General features: G+C 40.7%; 1 protein-coding gene and 1 non-coding gene across 4 annotated transcripts in view; one reads left to right on the forward strand and one right to left on the reverse strand.

Annotated features, from left to right (window-relative positions):
• Positions 1-15,912, forward strand: part of E2F3 (E2F transcription factor 3) — a 91,627-nt gene that overhangs the window by 41,265 nt on the left and 34,450 nt on the right. The window lies entirely within an intron of this gene.
• Positions 9,020-9,124, reverse strand: LOC115935107 (U6 spliceosomal RNA). Its single transcript, XR_004070817.2, has one exon. It is a non-coding gene; the product is annotated as a U6 spliceosomal RNA (small nuclear RNA).

The following is a 15,912-nucleotide window of genomic DNA, read 5'->3' on the forward strand; positions in this document are numbered from 1 at the left end:
ATTAATAACATTTTTTTGTAACCTGTTGTGCTTCAGATACTGTCTCAGCCTATGTGAATTCTGGTAGCATTATTGCCTTATAGAAATTATTTGACAGGCCAGATGCAGTGGCTCATACCTGTAATCCCAGTGCTTTGGGAAGCTGAGGTAGGCTGATTGGTTGAGCCCAGGAGTTCGAGATCAGCCTGGGCAACATAGCCAGACCCCTATCTCTTCAAAAAAATTTAACAGGGCATGGTGGCGCACGCCTGTAGTCTTAGTTACTCGGGAGAGCGAGAACCCATCTCTGAAAAGAGCAATGCTAGCGGCAAGAAAGTCTATCTTTGTTTTTTTAAGCTGGTATTCCCATTCTGCCCCCCAATTTATCTTCACCCCTTTCAAGGTGAGTGCTTTGTGATGGCCCTAACATTTATTTAGTCTAAACAAAAGAAAAATTATTTGAGAGTTAATTGTGTGTGTCTGTACTGCATGTCTCCCGTCAAATTAAAAGTTAACTATTGCATTTTATTTATTTTACCTTAATTTCATATCAAGTACTTTCATACTTTTTAGCTTTTAAAATGACAGAGGCTGGGCTCAGTGTCTCACTCCTGTAATCCCAGCACCTTGAGAGGCCGAGGTGGGAGGATTACTGAAGCCCAGGAGTTCAAGACCAGTCTGGGCAACATAGTGAAACCAGGTCTCTACAAAAAAAATTAGCCAGGCATGGTGGTGTGCGCCCATGTTCCCAGCTACTTGGAAGGCTGAGCCCAGGAGGCAGAGGCTGCAGTTAGCTGTGTTTGTGCCTCTACACTCTAGCCTGGGCAGCAGAGCGAGACCTAGTCTTGAAAAATAAATATAAAATAATAGAATGCTCTTCCCAGCTAGATTGTAAGGTTTTTATATGTTAGTGTCCCCGTGGTATATTGTATGTTGTAGGTACATACCCCTATTTATTATATGTTATGGTGTTTTTAGGCAATGAGATTTTTAATATTAGCTACTCATGATTCGCAACAAGTTCAGTCTTTATGAAATAAACTTCATTCAAATCTTTGAATTCCATTTTTAAGTGCAGCTACAGTTGATACCTTAGACAAATGAAAGATTTGTCTACTTCTTAGTTCATTCCTACAGAAAATAAGAACATGTAGTATCTAATATGATCCCTCGTGGGCCCTCAAGAAATACTAGTCTTTTTTAGAAAGTCTAGTCGTGGGTCTGTTTCTCTTTATTCCATTGTGTCTGCCTGCCTTGTTATTGCTGTGTGTAGAAGAAAATGAAGAAAATTAGCATGGCTCCTTTCCTTGCTGTTTTGTACAACTTTTGTGTCCTCACTCAGAAGCAAGATCCTTGGAAATGAAATGCTATGTCAAAAACCAGACCGAAAAAACACAACAACAACAGAAAACACATTTTTATAACTACTCGATTCAAGATTTTGTTGCTAGGTCTTGGAAAATGTTGTATGTCAACCCAAAGGTCTTGGGAAGTCCCCCTGAGTCATGAATGGGTGTGGTAGGACTGGGATGTGGACCTCTGGGCTTTGCTTCTGATGATAACTTCTCCTAGGGCAGCAGTCATGCTGGGGACAGCTGTTCTGTCTGTTTATCTCTAGGCCTTGCACTGTCCCTGTCATATAATAGATGCTCAATACATGTCTTTTGAACTGAACTGCATTGGCCTGGCCATGGCTTAAGCGTTTGGACCAATAACACCCTGAGTGTCAAGTTCCTCCTCAGTCGGGCTGGAGAGTCGAGAGCGGGTCATGGTGAGTTGGTCTTTTTGTGTAAGAATCCCTAGTGGCAGCAGCGCCTTGTACTTAAAAATAGAATACTACCAACATCATCTTCCTTCCCAGGATGAAAAGGCATTGAGAAAATTAGAATGTGTTTATTTTCTCCCTTTTTTTTTGAGACAGTCTCACTCTGTCCCCCAGGCTGGAGTACAGTGGCGCGATCTCAGCTCACTGCAACCTCCGCCTCCCGGGTTCAAGCGATTCTCCTGCCTCAGCCTCCCGAGTAGCTGGGATTACAGGCCCGTGCCACCAAGCCCAGCTAATTTTTGTAGTTTCGGTAGAGACGAGGTTTCACCATGTTGGCCAGGCTGGTCTCGAATTCCTGACCTCGTGAGCCACCGTGCCCGGCCTCTCCATTTTCTAAGACATGCATTTTTTCATTTGTACATACGTATCTCAGCATTGATACCCCCTCTACATTTGTTTATAAAACAGTGGTACATCTTGTAATCAGTAGCTTCTTAGAACTGAGGAATTCGTTTTGTCATCACTCTGAAAGGCAGTTTAGCCAGTACAGTAAGTCTTCACTCCATAGGTTCTTGGAAATTGCAATTTTAAGTGAATGAGGTATCATGAAAGCAATTTGACCATAGGCTAATTGATATACATAAGACTTAAGTTCCTTCCAAGATACGTACAATGTTAAACACTGAAATAAAGGTAAGCTATACATACATTTAAGAAAGATTAATTTAAAAACAAGTAAGATGATTATTTAATCAGTTATTCCAGCTCGGGGTTTCTGGTGGATGGAGCCTGTCCCAGCAGCTCAGGGTGCAAGGCAGGGCACCAGCCCTGGACAGGATGCCATCCCATCACAAAGCACATTCGTACACAGCCAGAGTCACTCAGACTGGGACAGTGTAGACATGCCACTTTGCCTCATGTGCACAGCTTTGGGGTGTGGGAGGAACCCTGAGGACCCAGAGAAAACCCACGCAGATGTGGGGAAAACGTGGAAACTCCACCGATAGTGGCCATGGCCAGGAATCCTTGTTTTTTCCTCATTAACGTTATAACAAAATGACATTGAATGAAATGTTATTCAAGGACCTGCTGTAGTTACAAATTGGTTATTAGACGGGTTGAAGTCTCTGCTTGGCCACTTTCTAGCTGACGTTAAGTTTCTCATCTGACTTAAAAGTCCAGGAAAGACGAAATGATATTATTTAGCACAGCAGCCTGACTTATAGTAGAGCATCAGTACATATTACCTATAGTTGTTTTCATGAAACTATTTCACCAGAAGTTTAGGGATTTATCCTCAAAGGCATTAGGAGTGCCTACGCGGCACATAAGGGCATTGTTTTGTATCATACCGCAAGTAGCACTTAAGGTTGGAATCATTGCTGACCCCAGTGTAAAATGCCTCTTTCTGGACCAGAAAATGGAAAGTGAAATTTGCAATTCACCCCATGTTATTTATTTATTTAGAGACAGAATCTTGCTGTGTCACCCAGACTAGAGCTGGAGTGCAGTGGTGCAATCTTGGCTCCCTGCAACCTCTACCTCCTAGGTTCAAGCGATTCTCCTGCCTCAGCCTCCCGAGTAGCTGGGACTACTACAGGTGTGCGCTACCACACCTGCTAATTTTTGTATTTTTAGTAGAGACAGGGTTTCACCATGTTGGCCAGGCTGGTCTCAACTCCTGAGCTCCAGTGGTCCGCCTGCATCAGCCTCTCAAAGTGCCAGGATTACAGGCGTGAACAACCATGCCCGGCCCTCTGTATTTTTGATGGGATGGATGGTTCAACATTTAAAGAGAACCTAAAAAGTTAAAAGTAAAAGCAAAGAAGTCTTAATAACAAAAAGCAACTTCATGCAATGTCACTGTTTTACTGCATCTTAATAAAGAAATGTGGCCACCTTAGACCCAGAATATAATCAGTTTTTAATTGTCTTTCTTGGATAATATCAGGATAGAGTGTAATAAGTTAGGTTAACATATTAGCTTGCATCTTGTCAGGGAAAATAGGTAGATCCTCTGAACACAGAGGAAGGAGGGACCACCACGTTTGTCCTGTTTGGTGTCATACTGAAGAAGAGTATGACCAGCCAGTGCTGGGCGTTCTGCAGCTTGGGACAGATGTTGGGGGGAAGGGCACTGCCTTTCTTGTGAACTTTCTTGCCCAAGGGACAAATGAGCTAAGCAGTACTACGTTATTAGTGGGATGTGTGTGTGTGTGTGTGTGTGTGTATGAGAGAGAGAGAGAGAGAAAGAGAAAGAGAACAGAGCCTGTAAGTCTTGCCATTTTGCCTTTTCAGACAACCCACCCCCATCCCTCAGCATAGGAATGTAGTCCTAACTCCAAGCCACTGCTTTTTCTGCTTGCAGCTCTAAACTTGAGCAGGTCTTGGGGGCAGTTCACCAGTGCACCAGACTACACTACTCACAGCAATCTTTTTTTTTTTTTTTTTTTTAAACAGTGATTTGCACTGATCTAGCCTCTAAGGGGTAAGGGCCGAGATGAAGCAGAGAATTTATTTTTATATTATGTCATCTGGTGCAGAGACTGCTACATAATCAGGACTCAAAAATCTAAGGGAATAGGCTGTGAAGTCATTTGGTCCATGAGTTGTGTTACAACACATTCATTCATTGTAAACAATCACCAACAGTCATTGCCATAATTTATTCTTGGCGTTAAATTGGGTTTTCTAGTGACAGAGTAAGCCATCAGAATTAAGCAACCAAGAGCTCCAGTTCACGTGTGCTGGAAAAGATGTTTGCGAGACTTCAGGTACCATTACCTCATATTAAAGGTGAGCAAGTGGAGGCCCAGAGAGGGGCAGGTGACTTGTCCAAGGTCACACAGTGGGTTAGAGCCATATCAAGGACTAGAACATTGCTAATCCATCACATCGTCCTTAAACCTTTCTGCCCCACTTCCTGTTGACACAATAGGCAGGATATTAAACTCCAGTTTCATTCCTGGGGATTGATATGAAAGGTTTTTTACTTGTCCAATCCCATTTTCCTTGTCCAGGCAGATGACAGGTAGTAATTTCAGAAACTGAGCAAGGGATGGTGAAAGCTAGATTGTAGTGGGCTCTTTTTGGTTTGGTTGTTATGAGTGCTCTCAATGCAAAGCTTAGAAACCTCTCCAGAGAAATAATAATCAGCTCTCCAAGGAGTGCTCTTGCAGACTAGCATGTTGCCTTGCTTGCTGGTGTGTATCTTCCTATAAATTCCTGGTATCCAGTGTCCATACAGGAGAAATTGGCTGACTCATTTTCTTGCTGTGTTGTATGACAGATAATCAGAAATGTAACTCTGGTGCCTTGTCATGTGCCCAGAGGAAGTTAAATGTGCTTGCCTTTAATATGTATATGTATACACACACACACACACACACACACAGCAGTTAGAAAATAGATGTTTGTAAAATATGATTTTTTTAGGGAATATGTAAAAACTGGCATCTCTTCAGATAGACATAGAGGTACTAAAAAACCTCGGTTAATATGTCTTGTTTGTATACTCCATGTGGTGTATTTTACACAGTATCTAAAGGTGTTGCCTGATTTTGAATTAGTTAAAAGACAGGTTTGAGACATGGGAGAAGAGTATGTTGTATTTCTTGTCTGATCTGAGGAATTTTATATTCCTGAAGTCTATAATTAGGTGCTTGTGTTGATTGTTTATTGAAACAAAGCTGAAAGTGGGGGTGAGGGGAGTGCCACATAGTGGAAAACACTCTATGGCAAACATCTGAGCTTTACTTAAAAGCATGGGCTGCAAAGAAATGTAAATTCATTGGCTTAATTGGAAGAGAGTATTTATAGAAATTGAATGATCCAGTAAAACTAAAAGCCTGGCTTCTTTCATCTTCAGAGACCTGCCTTAGTAAATGCTGTTCTGGAAATCCCTTGCCTGCAAAGTGGACTTTGCCATCCAATTTCTGGCCTCCTGGCAGTCAGTCACTTTGACCTAACCGTATTGCTTGACTCATATTTACTACGTACTTTCCTTTTTTGGCTCAGGGTTGTACTGAAAATGTACATGTAAAGAAAAAAATGTCCATGTACACTGAAGTTTTCTGATTTTTTGTATAGCTCCATAATTTGATTTCAGTAACTATTATAAAGAAACTTTTATAAGAAGATACAATTTGAAAATCTTGCTGTCCAGCCTGTTCCCATCTACCCTGCCCACCTACTACGCCTTTTATAGTTCACCATATCCATTAGGTTCTCGAAAATTCTTCCACTGTTTATGCAAATCTTTAAATTTTTAAATACTTTTATTTTCCTTCTTAGAAAAGGTGACAACTAGATGCTATTCTGCACCTTGTTTTTACGTGGAATCATATACCTTAATGAGCTTTTCAGACACTCTTTCAATCTTCTGCTATTATGAAGTTGCAGTGAATAACCTTGTATATCACTTCATACATGTGCAGGTGTATCTGTAGGGTAGTTTCCTATAAGGGGATTGGGATTTGGGCCAGCAGATGTGTGTATATGTATTTGTGATCGTGTGGCTAGCCCCCCTTTTTTTAACTTTTCTTTTAAGTTTAGGGGTACATCTGCAGGTTTGTTATATAGGGAAACTCGTGTCATGAAGGTTTGTTGTACAGATTATTTCATCACACAGGTATTAAGCCTAGTACCCATTAGTTATTTTTCCTGATCGTCTCCCTCCTCCCACTCTCCACCTTCTCTGGTAGGCCCCAGTGTCTGTTCCCCTTTATGTGTCCATATGTTCTTATAATTTAGCTCCCACTTATAAGTGAGAACATGCAGTATATGGTTTTCTGTTCCTGTGTTAGTTTGCTAAGGATAATGGCCTCCAGCTCCATCCATGTCCCTGCAAAGAACACAGTCTCATTATTTTTATGGCTGCATAGTATTCCGAGGTGTATATGTACCACATTTTCATTATCCAGTCTATCATTGGTGAGCATTTAGGTTGATTCCATGTCTTTGCTATTGTGAATAGTGCTGCAGTGAACATACGGTATGCATGAGTCTTCATAATAGAACAATTTATATTCATTTGAGTATATACCCAGAAATGGGAATGCTGGGTTGAATGGTATTTCTGGTAGTTTTTTTGGTCCGTGAGAAATCGCCACACTGCTTTCCATAATGGTTGAACTAATTTATACTTCCACCAACAATGTATAAGCCTTTTTCTTGGCAACCTCACCAGCATCTATTGTTTTTTGATTGTTTAATAATAGACATTCTGTCTGGTGTGAGATGGTATCTCATTGTGGTTTTGATTTGCATTTTTCTAATGATCAGTGACATTGAGCTTTTTTCATATGCTTATTGGCTGCATCACATGTGTGTCTTTTGAAAAGTGTCTGCTCATGTCCTTTGCCCACGTTTTAATGGGGCTGTTTGTTTTTTTCTTGTAAATTTGTTTAAGTTTCTTATCGATGCTGGATATTAGACCTTTGTCAGATGCATAGTTTGCAAAAATTTTCTCCCATTCTATATGTTGTCTGTTTACTCTGTTGAGAGTTTCTTTTGCTGTGCAGAAGCTCTTTAGTTTAATTAGATCCCATTTGTCAATTTTTGCTCTTGTTCCAATTGCTTTTGGTGTCTTCGTCATGAAATCTTTGCCCGTTCCTATTTTCAGAATGGTATTGCCTTGGTTGTCTTCCGGGTTTTTATAAAAGTTTTGGATTTTACACTTACCTTTAATCCATCTTCAGTTGATTTTTATATATGGTATAAGGAAAGAGTCCCCTTTCAATCTTCTGCATATGGCTAGCCAGTTATCCCAGCACCGTTTATTGAATAAGTAGTTCTTTACCCATTGCTTAATTTTTGTCAGGTTTGTCGAAGATCATATGGTTGTAGGTGTGCGGCCTTACTTCTGGGCTCTCATTCTGTCCCATTGGTCTATGTGTCTGTTTTTGTACCAGTACCATGCTGTTTTGGTTACTGTGGCCCTATAGTACAGATTGAAGTCAGGTAGCGTAATGCCTCCAGCTTTGTTCTTTTTGCTTAGGATTGCCTTTGCTATTCAGGCTCTTTTGTGGTTCCATATGAATTTTAAAATAGTTTTTTCTAGTTCTGTGAAGAATGTTGTTGGTAGTTTGATAGGAGTAACATTGAATGTGTAAATTGCTTATGTTTTCCCATTTGTTTGTGTCATCTCTGATTTCTTTGAACAGTGTTTTTAATTCTTGTTGTAGAGATCTTTCTAGTGTATTCCTAGTGTTTTATTCTTTTTGTGGCAATTGTGAATGGGATTATGTTTCTGATTTGGCTCTTGGCTTAACTGTTGGTATATGGGAATGCTAGTGGTTTTTGTATGTTGCTTTTGTATCCTGAGACTTCGCTGAATTTATGTATCAGCTTAAGGAGCTTTTGGGCTGAGACTATGGGGTTTTCTAGATATAGAATCATGTTGTCTGCAAACAGAGGGTAGTTTGACTTCCTCTCTTTTTATTTGGAGGCACTTTCTTTCTTTCTCTTGACTGATTGCTCTGGCCAGGGCTTCCAATATTATGTTGAATAGGAGTGGTGAGAGAGGGCATCCTTGTCTTTTGCCAGTTTTCAAGGGGAATGCTTCCAGCTTTTGCCCATTCAGTATTATGTTGGCTGTGGATTTGTCATCGATGGCTCTTAATATTTTGAGGTATGTTCATTCAATATGTAGTTTATTGAGAATTTTTAACATGAAGCAGTGTTGAATTTTATTGAAAGCCTTTTCAGCATCTATTGAGATAATCATGTGTTTTTTGTCTTTAGTTGTTTATGTGATGAATCACATTTATTGCTTTGCCTGTGTTGAACCAACCTTGCATCCCAGGGATAAAGCCTACTTGATCATGATGGGTAAGCTTTTTGATGTGTTAGTGGGTTTGGTTTGCCAGTATTTTATTGAGGATTTTTGCATAGATATTCATCAAGGATATTGGCCTTGTTTTTTCATTGTGTCTCTGCCAGGTTTCGGTATAAGGAGGATGCTAGCCTCATAGAATGAGTTGGGGAAGAATCCCTCCTCCTCAATTTTTTGGACTAGTTACAGTGGGAATGGTACCAGCTCTTTGTACATCTGGTAGAATTTGGATTTGGCTGTAAATCTGTCTGGTCCTGGGCTTTTCTTGGTTGGTAGGCTATTTATTGCTGATTCAATTTCAGGGTTCATTATTGGTCTCTTCAGGGATTCTGTTTCTTTCTGGTTCACTCTTGGGAGGGTGTATGTGTCCAGGAATTTATCCATTTCTTCTAGATTTTATAGTTCCTGTCGCTTGCCCTTTCAGTGGACTATTTTTGTTTTTTTAAATGGAATGCTTCACAAATATGCCCCTTCCTTGCACAGGGGCCATGCTAATTTTCTCTGTATTTTTCCAGTTTTCATATGTGTGCTGCTGAAGCGATCACCCTAAGTACTGTTTGATTTTTGCACTCCTGCCAACTTAATTAGGGCTGCACCAATAGAGTGGGTTATCAAACTTTTGGATTTTTGCCAATCTCATTTGTAAAATATACTATATCGATATGGTTTAGATTTGCATACCTTTTTAAAAAAAGCAAAAGGCTGGACATCTTTTCAAGATGTTTAAAGGCCATTTGTTGGCCAGGTGCGGTGGCTCACATCTGTAATCCCAGCACTTTGGGAGGCTGAGGAGGGTGGATCACGAGGTCAGGAGATCCAGACCATCCTGGCCAACCAACATGGTGAAACCCCGTCTCTACTGAAAATACAAAAAAATTAGCTGGGCATGGTGGCACACACCTGTAGTCCCAGATGCTCAGGAAGCTGAGGCAGGAGAATCGTTTGAACCCGGGAGGCAGAGGTTGCAGTGAGCCGAGATCGCACCACTGTACTCCAGCCTGGTGACAGAGTGAGACTCCATCTCAAAAAAACAGAAGACATTTGTTTTTCTTGTTTCTTTCTTTTTGTTTGTTTGTTTGTTTTGCAAACTGTACTTAATTCCTATACGTGATTTACTCTTCTGTTGGATTCTTGCTCTTTTTCTTGTTGATTTGTAAGGGCTCTTTATATAATAGGGAGATTAGCTCTAAGTCTGTGATATGATCTTCAAATTTTTCTTGGTTTATCATTTCCTTTAGTATTTGTGGGTTTTTTTTTTTTTTTTTTGTCTTATACAGAATTTTCCATTCTTTCTTTTATGGCTTCTGGATTTCAAGTCACAGAAAGCATTTCCACCAACCCCTTCCACACATACACACACAAGAATTGACCCATATTTTCTTGCAGAATTTCTGTGCTATTACTTTTTTTACATCTAAATATTTGCTCCATTTGAGGTTTATCCTGATATTCTGTTAAGTATGGATTCAAGTTTTTTGTTTTTGTTTTTGTTTTGGAAATAGGCTCTCACTCTGTTGCCCAGACTGGAGTGCAGTGGTGCAGTGACGGCTCACTGCAGCCTCGACCTCCTGTGCTCAGGTGATTCTCTTGCCTCAGCCTCCTGAGTAGCTGGGACCACAGGTGCACACCACCATGCCTGGCAAATTTTATTTGTGGAGACAAGGTCTCGCTATGTTGTCCAGGCTGGTCTCTAACTCCTGGGCTCGGGCGATCCTACCTCAGCCTCCCAAAGTGCTGAGATTATAGGCAGTAGCAATCGTGCCTGACTCAACTTTATTTTTTGTAGATGGCTACCCAATTTCCCTAACCACCTAGTCAAAATGCCCACCTTTCCTCCCACTGAAGTGCCACCATTATAAAGTAAATATTTTGTAAATGAAAAATGCCCACTATTCCCTTGTAAAACAAGAAACCATGGGTCACCATTTTTTGGAAAGAATGTTTCAGTTCTCTTTTTAACTCAAGACAGCTCTTCCACTTTGTCCTCCAAGGATAATATTTACTCCAGAGTGAATGAATGAGGTTAACAACCCACCTGCTTGTTTCTCCCTAGTGGAATGTTAACATTTTGCCTCTTGGCACAATTCTCAAGATTTATCTTAAGACCCTGTCTCCTTTCACTCAAAGTATTTGTCTCTTTATCACAAAGCCTGAAGAAACATTTCTTGTTACTCAAGGACCATGCCTTTTATAAGCCCTAAGAACAGGAGTTATCAAAGTGTGGTCTTCCCCAGACCAGCAGTCTCAACATCAGCTGAGAATTGTCAGAAATGCAAACTGCCATCCTTGACCTACAGAATCAGAGACCCTGTGTGGACAAGCCCAACAATCTGAATTTAACAAGCCTCTCAGGTGTTTCTGAGCATGCTCAAGATTGAGACCCATGACCTTAGAGGTAATATTTAATTTCATAATGGCAGTTTACAACCCTATAGCACTGCCTTGTGGGCGGATGGGTTTGGTCCTAATCTTCTTGACATGTAAAAATGTAGACTCACAGCAGGAAGTGATAATATCTGTTCTTTAAAGGTGGTATTCTTAGAGTAGGAAACTTCTCTGAGTTTTTTTCCAGGAGTCACAAAGATATCTCACTAGGACTGCTAGTGCTTTGGACTATAGAACACCTTACATCCAGAATCTTGCCACTGGGTCAGTGCTTCCCTTTGTCGTATAATAAAAAACCAGCAAAACTGGTTTCTATAATATGCTAAGGAGTTTTGTAGCGTTGAAGACTTGTCTTACCCCCACAAAAGCATCATCGTTCCTTCTCATCCTTTGCCCCTCTGCCTTTAAAATTAATTTGATACCAGAATAGCAAATACTTCTGATGACTGTTAGCCACGCCATAATGGTGCTTGTATTTGGCAGGGTAAGGCAGGGTTCCCATACCTCTGAGCCTAATTGCCAGCCAGGGTTCAGCTCAGAGCAGTAGTTCTAAAGTTTTTCTGGACATTAGACTCCACTGGATAGCTTTTGAAAATTCAACTACCCAGGCCAAATCCATGTAACTAATTCTATATCTCAGGGGTGGAACCCAGGGATCAGGATTTTTTTTTATTACCCAGCCGATGACAATGTATATCGAAGTTAGTTTAAGAACAAAGGACGTGCACATTTGTTTTAAAGTAGTTTTGGTTATGATAATAAGAATTATAAGAGGGACCAAATATCAAATGCAAGAAAATGGTCCTGAATGCCAATACAATCAGAATAAGAAATGCATAAATAGCGACTTGCTTGAAGCTGATATCAACTCCTTTTTGGATGGCTTTCTTGTCTTTTGAAGAACACATGTTGTAGTATGTGTCTCTCTCCATATCCTGTGTGTTTCATTGTAATAGTCTTGCTGATTGATTTTGTTGGCTGCAAGCAAAGTGATAAAATGCCAGTGGATGCCTGTGCCAGGGAGGTCAGGACTGGACTTTCCCACTTGGCTCTGTTTTGATGCATTTAGCAGATTGATTCCAACCCTCTTTGGAGACTCTGACCTACAAAAGCATCTGTTATCTTTGAGAGCTCCAGGGAAAGCTATGGACCTTTCTAGATCTTTTCCCACCTTTTGGCGCATCAGATATTGCCTTGTCCACCGCAGAACTTGACGATTCATCATAGAAGTCTATGGTTTTATTTATTGACCCTGCTGTACAATTTTCCCTGTAGCGAGTCATAGTTGGCTGAAGAGAGAGTCGAAGATTAAGTACAAAACTTTCTAAACATCCTGTTTTCCCTCAAGACAGGGCACTGTTCTTAATAAACTGAACATTCTTTTGCACTGGCCCTGGGGCAAGGGTGTCCCAAAAGCTTTGACAGGGGTGCCATTTGGTCATAAACAGTGTGGTAATAGGGTGGAGTCAGAAAGAAATTCTCTCATCCCTTTTACAACTCCAGGCAATTCTAGAACCAACCCTTGGGAACCCAGGGAAAGAACTCTGAAATGATACGCTGGCTGAGGCTTGCCGTGGCCACACCTCAGGGTTAAGCGTTGAAGGAGCTAGGCAAAGAGTGTGTGTGTTTAGCTACAAACTAAGTCACAGATCAAGAGGCTTTTGGTATTCTTCCATTTTTGCTTAGAATTCTATGATGGTTTTTGAAATATATTGTCCTTACTTTATGTTCTTACCTGTAATCTCATAAGTTTCTGGTAAATTTAGCTTTTGCCAGGTTCCGGTGGGTCTTACCCAGAGATGGTCAGAGTAAATGAACAAAAGAAGGAATTGATTAGGATGTGAAACTTCAGATATGCTCACAGGCCTTCAAGCCCTAGAAAGTAGTATGCCAGTGAATTTTCTAGTCCTCTCTACACTTTGTACAGATGAAGAAACCGAGACCCAGGGAACTCAGCCAAGGTTTCTTGCCATTCCTCCAGTCCCCCAGTTAAAAAAAAAAAAAAAATTAGGTTCTATTTTGCAAACTGACAAGGAGAATTATACAATGGAAATAACACTCATTTTAATGTATCTGTTCTTGTAGTTTCTTATTTTATTCACCTTTATAAACCATTCTGAGAACATTGTCATAAAGAGCATTCTCCTAAATTGGAATGCGATTCAAATAGTCCTGTCTCCTTTCCTCCTTGCTTTTTATGAAATGACTGCCTACACGCACTCGCGCACATATTTTAGTGAGCAATGCAATGTGCGAATACAAATAGAAATAGATTTTGTTAAAAAAAATTAATGTCAGTCCACTAGTTAAAAAAGTACCAAAGTCATTACAAGATTCATTAACTATGTTTAAGAAAAGTAGTGAGGGCTTTTGCGGGGATTAAATAATTTTAATTTATAAATAATGGCCTCAGATTCATAAACCTTAACTGATTGTAGAGATTATGAAGGTTTGTTTCTCACACAGTTAATTATTTGTTGCTTTTTAAATAACCAGATAATTACTTTGCATTTGTAATGATTAATTGCAAAAAGTTGGTTATAAGAATCCCTAGATGAATTCTCAGGTAAGATCTCATGCAGAATTCTTTGAAGTTCATTTGGGGTCATTTATCAAGAAAAGCAATGCATTTCAGGTTTATGAACTCACTTTGCCCACAGGTGAGGTTTCCAGGCTTCGAACCAGCAGGAGGAGAGTCAGTGGGAGGATCTGACGTAGGTATGGCTTCAGAGATGAAGAGAGTATTTCTCCTCCGCACCCCCTTTGCCTACACCTAGAAATAAGTTTAGCCTAAGGAAAAAATGTTCCCTGACTTGTCAGGTTCAGCTAGTGTACCCTTTGAGATCCTTCATTCTCTCTTTTTCTTTTTGAGATGAAGTCTTACTCTGTTGCCCAGGCTGGAGTACAGTGGCCCTATCTTGGCTCACTGCACCCTCCGCACCCCAGGTTCAAACGATTCTCCTGTCTCGGCCTCCCAAGTAGCTGGGATTACAAAAGCACACCATCATCCCTAGCTTATTTTTTCTTTCTTTCTTTTTTTTTTTTTTAGTAGAGATGGGGTTTCACCATGTTGGCCAGGCTGGTCTCGATCTCTTGACCTCAGGTAATCCGACCACCTCGGCCTCCCAAAGTGGTGGGATTACAGGTGTCAACCACTGCACCTAGCCCGTTCTCTCTTTAATCTCCCAATTAACGAACATCTACTGCGACAGCATCCATTACCTAGAATTGTAGGAAGGTATATATGGATAGACGTAGCAAAGAGGTAAGTGGGTAAGAAAATAAACACTCATAAAAAGGAGACAAACTGTCAGAGTGGTCCCCTAGCTACACCTGCCACAATTGCCTCCTGAGAAGTCCTTGTTCTGCACGAGCTAAATTCCCATTCAAATAAATTGTTGCTCTTCCTATAATCATTGAGCTGCTGAATAGAGCCAGGGTCCTTGATAGACGTCATAGTTTGTTATTGACTTTATCACCAGTAAAAGTTAATACTGTCATCCCTTTCCTGCAGCAACACACTACCATTTTTTTTCCCAAAATTAATTTAGGTAAAGAACATTTTTCTTCGTATAATTTTCATTGAATTCAGTGTTATCAAGTTTGTATATTTTTAGAGCTTTTGGATCGCTATTCCAGCCCACATTTTTCATAGCAATTTGTCTAGTATTTCTTCAAGATCTTTTTATGTTCATTTGAAAAATGAACATGACTTCATATGTATTCATTAGCAATCACTGCCGTAGGCCTTTCTGTTTGATTTTTCTTCTGAACCTCAGAGATAGTGGCTCATTATGAAGTAGAAAAAGGCTAACTAAGACCTTGTTCTGAACTTACAGTGGGTAAGCAAGAGGCTTCAGATCCATAATCTCTATCAAAATGTTTGCCCACATTACTGTAACAGGGAGTCATTCAGAATGAGAGTGGAGGAATTTGACTCCTTTTAAAGAATCGCGTGTGCTTTTTCTACTTTCATGGTTGTGTCGTTTTGCCGGGGAGATTTTGAAAGAGAAGACTCATATCTTGTCATCCCCATACCGAGGGGTCTTTAACCCCTAATCTATAAATTAAATAGGGAGGTCAAGCAATACCTACCAGAGTTGGTTGTTCTGCCCACTGGCTCCTCTCTGCACCTCCCTCCCAGACCATTTCTCCACTTCCTCAGCCTTAGAAAAAACAGCTCACTCATGGTGGTGCTTGCCGGTGGACCTTGGAGATAAGCTTCTATTCTTGGTTGTTTTTAAGAAAATTGAATTCTCTTCTTAGAGCCAACCCATGTCTTATCAGTGTAACTTTACTCACTCTCCAAGCCCTAATTCCATTCTGTCCTTTAAACATTAGGAGATTTCCCAAAAATAGGCTTGTCAGTAAAACTCTGGTGTGACAAAGGGGCAAAAGTGTTGCTTTTTTGTGTGGAGATTGCATTTTTAATATTCTGTTCCCCAGAAGTGGTTCCAGGATGCTTCCCTAGAAGTCTTTGGGAAGAACAATTAGAGTAAGAAAGGTTCTTCCATTATCTGCCCCAGGCTGGGTGTCTTCGGATGACTCTGTCACCTCACAAGTTGTTTAATCCTGTATTTAGCTTGTCAGGGATCATACGAAATGGGGTCTACATCAGATTTTCCACAGTTGTTTTTTTCTTTAGTGATATAGCCTGGAAGGGCTGGGGGCGGTGGCTCACGCCTGTAATCCCAGCACTTTAGGAGGCCAAGGCGGCTGGATCACCTGAGGTCAGTATCACCTGAGACCAGTCTGGCCAACATGGTGAAACCTCGTCTCTACTAAAAATACAAAAGTTAGTCTTAGTCTAGCGTGGTGGCCGACACCTGTAATCCCAGCTACTCGGGAGGCTGAGGCAGGAGTCTCGCTTGAACCCCAGAGGCAGAGGTTGCAGTGAGCCAACATCGTGCCACTGCACTCCAGCCTGGGTGACAGAGCGAAACTCCAT

The sequence above is a fragment of the Gorilla gorilla genome, chromosome 5 (genome assembly GCF_029281585.2).
Source record: "Gorilla gorilla gorilla isolate KB3781 chromosome 5, NHGRI_mGorGor1-v2.1_pri, whole genome shotgun sequence".
NCBI lineage: Eukaryota > Metazoa > Chordata > Mammalia > Primates > Hominidae > Gorilla > Gorilla gorilla.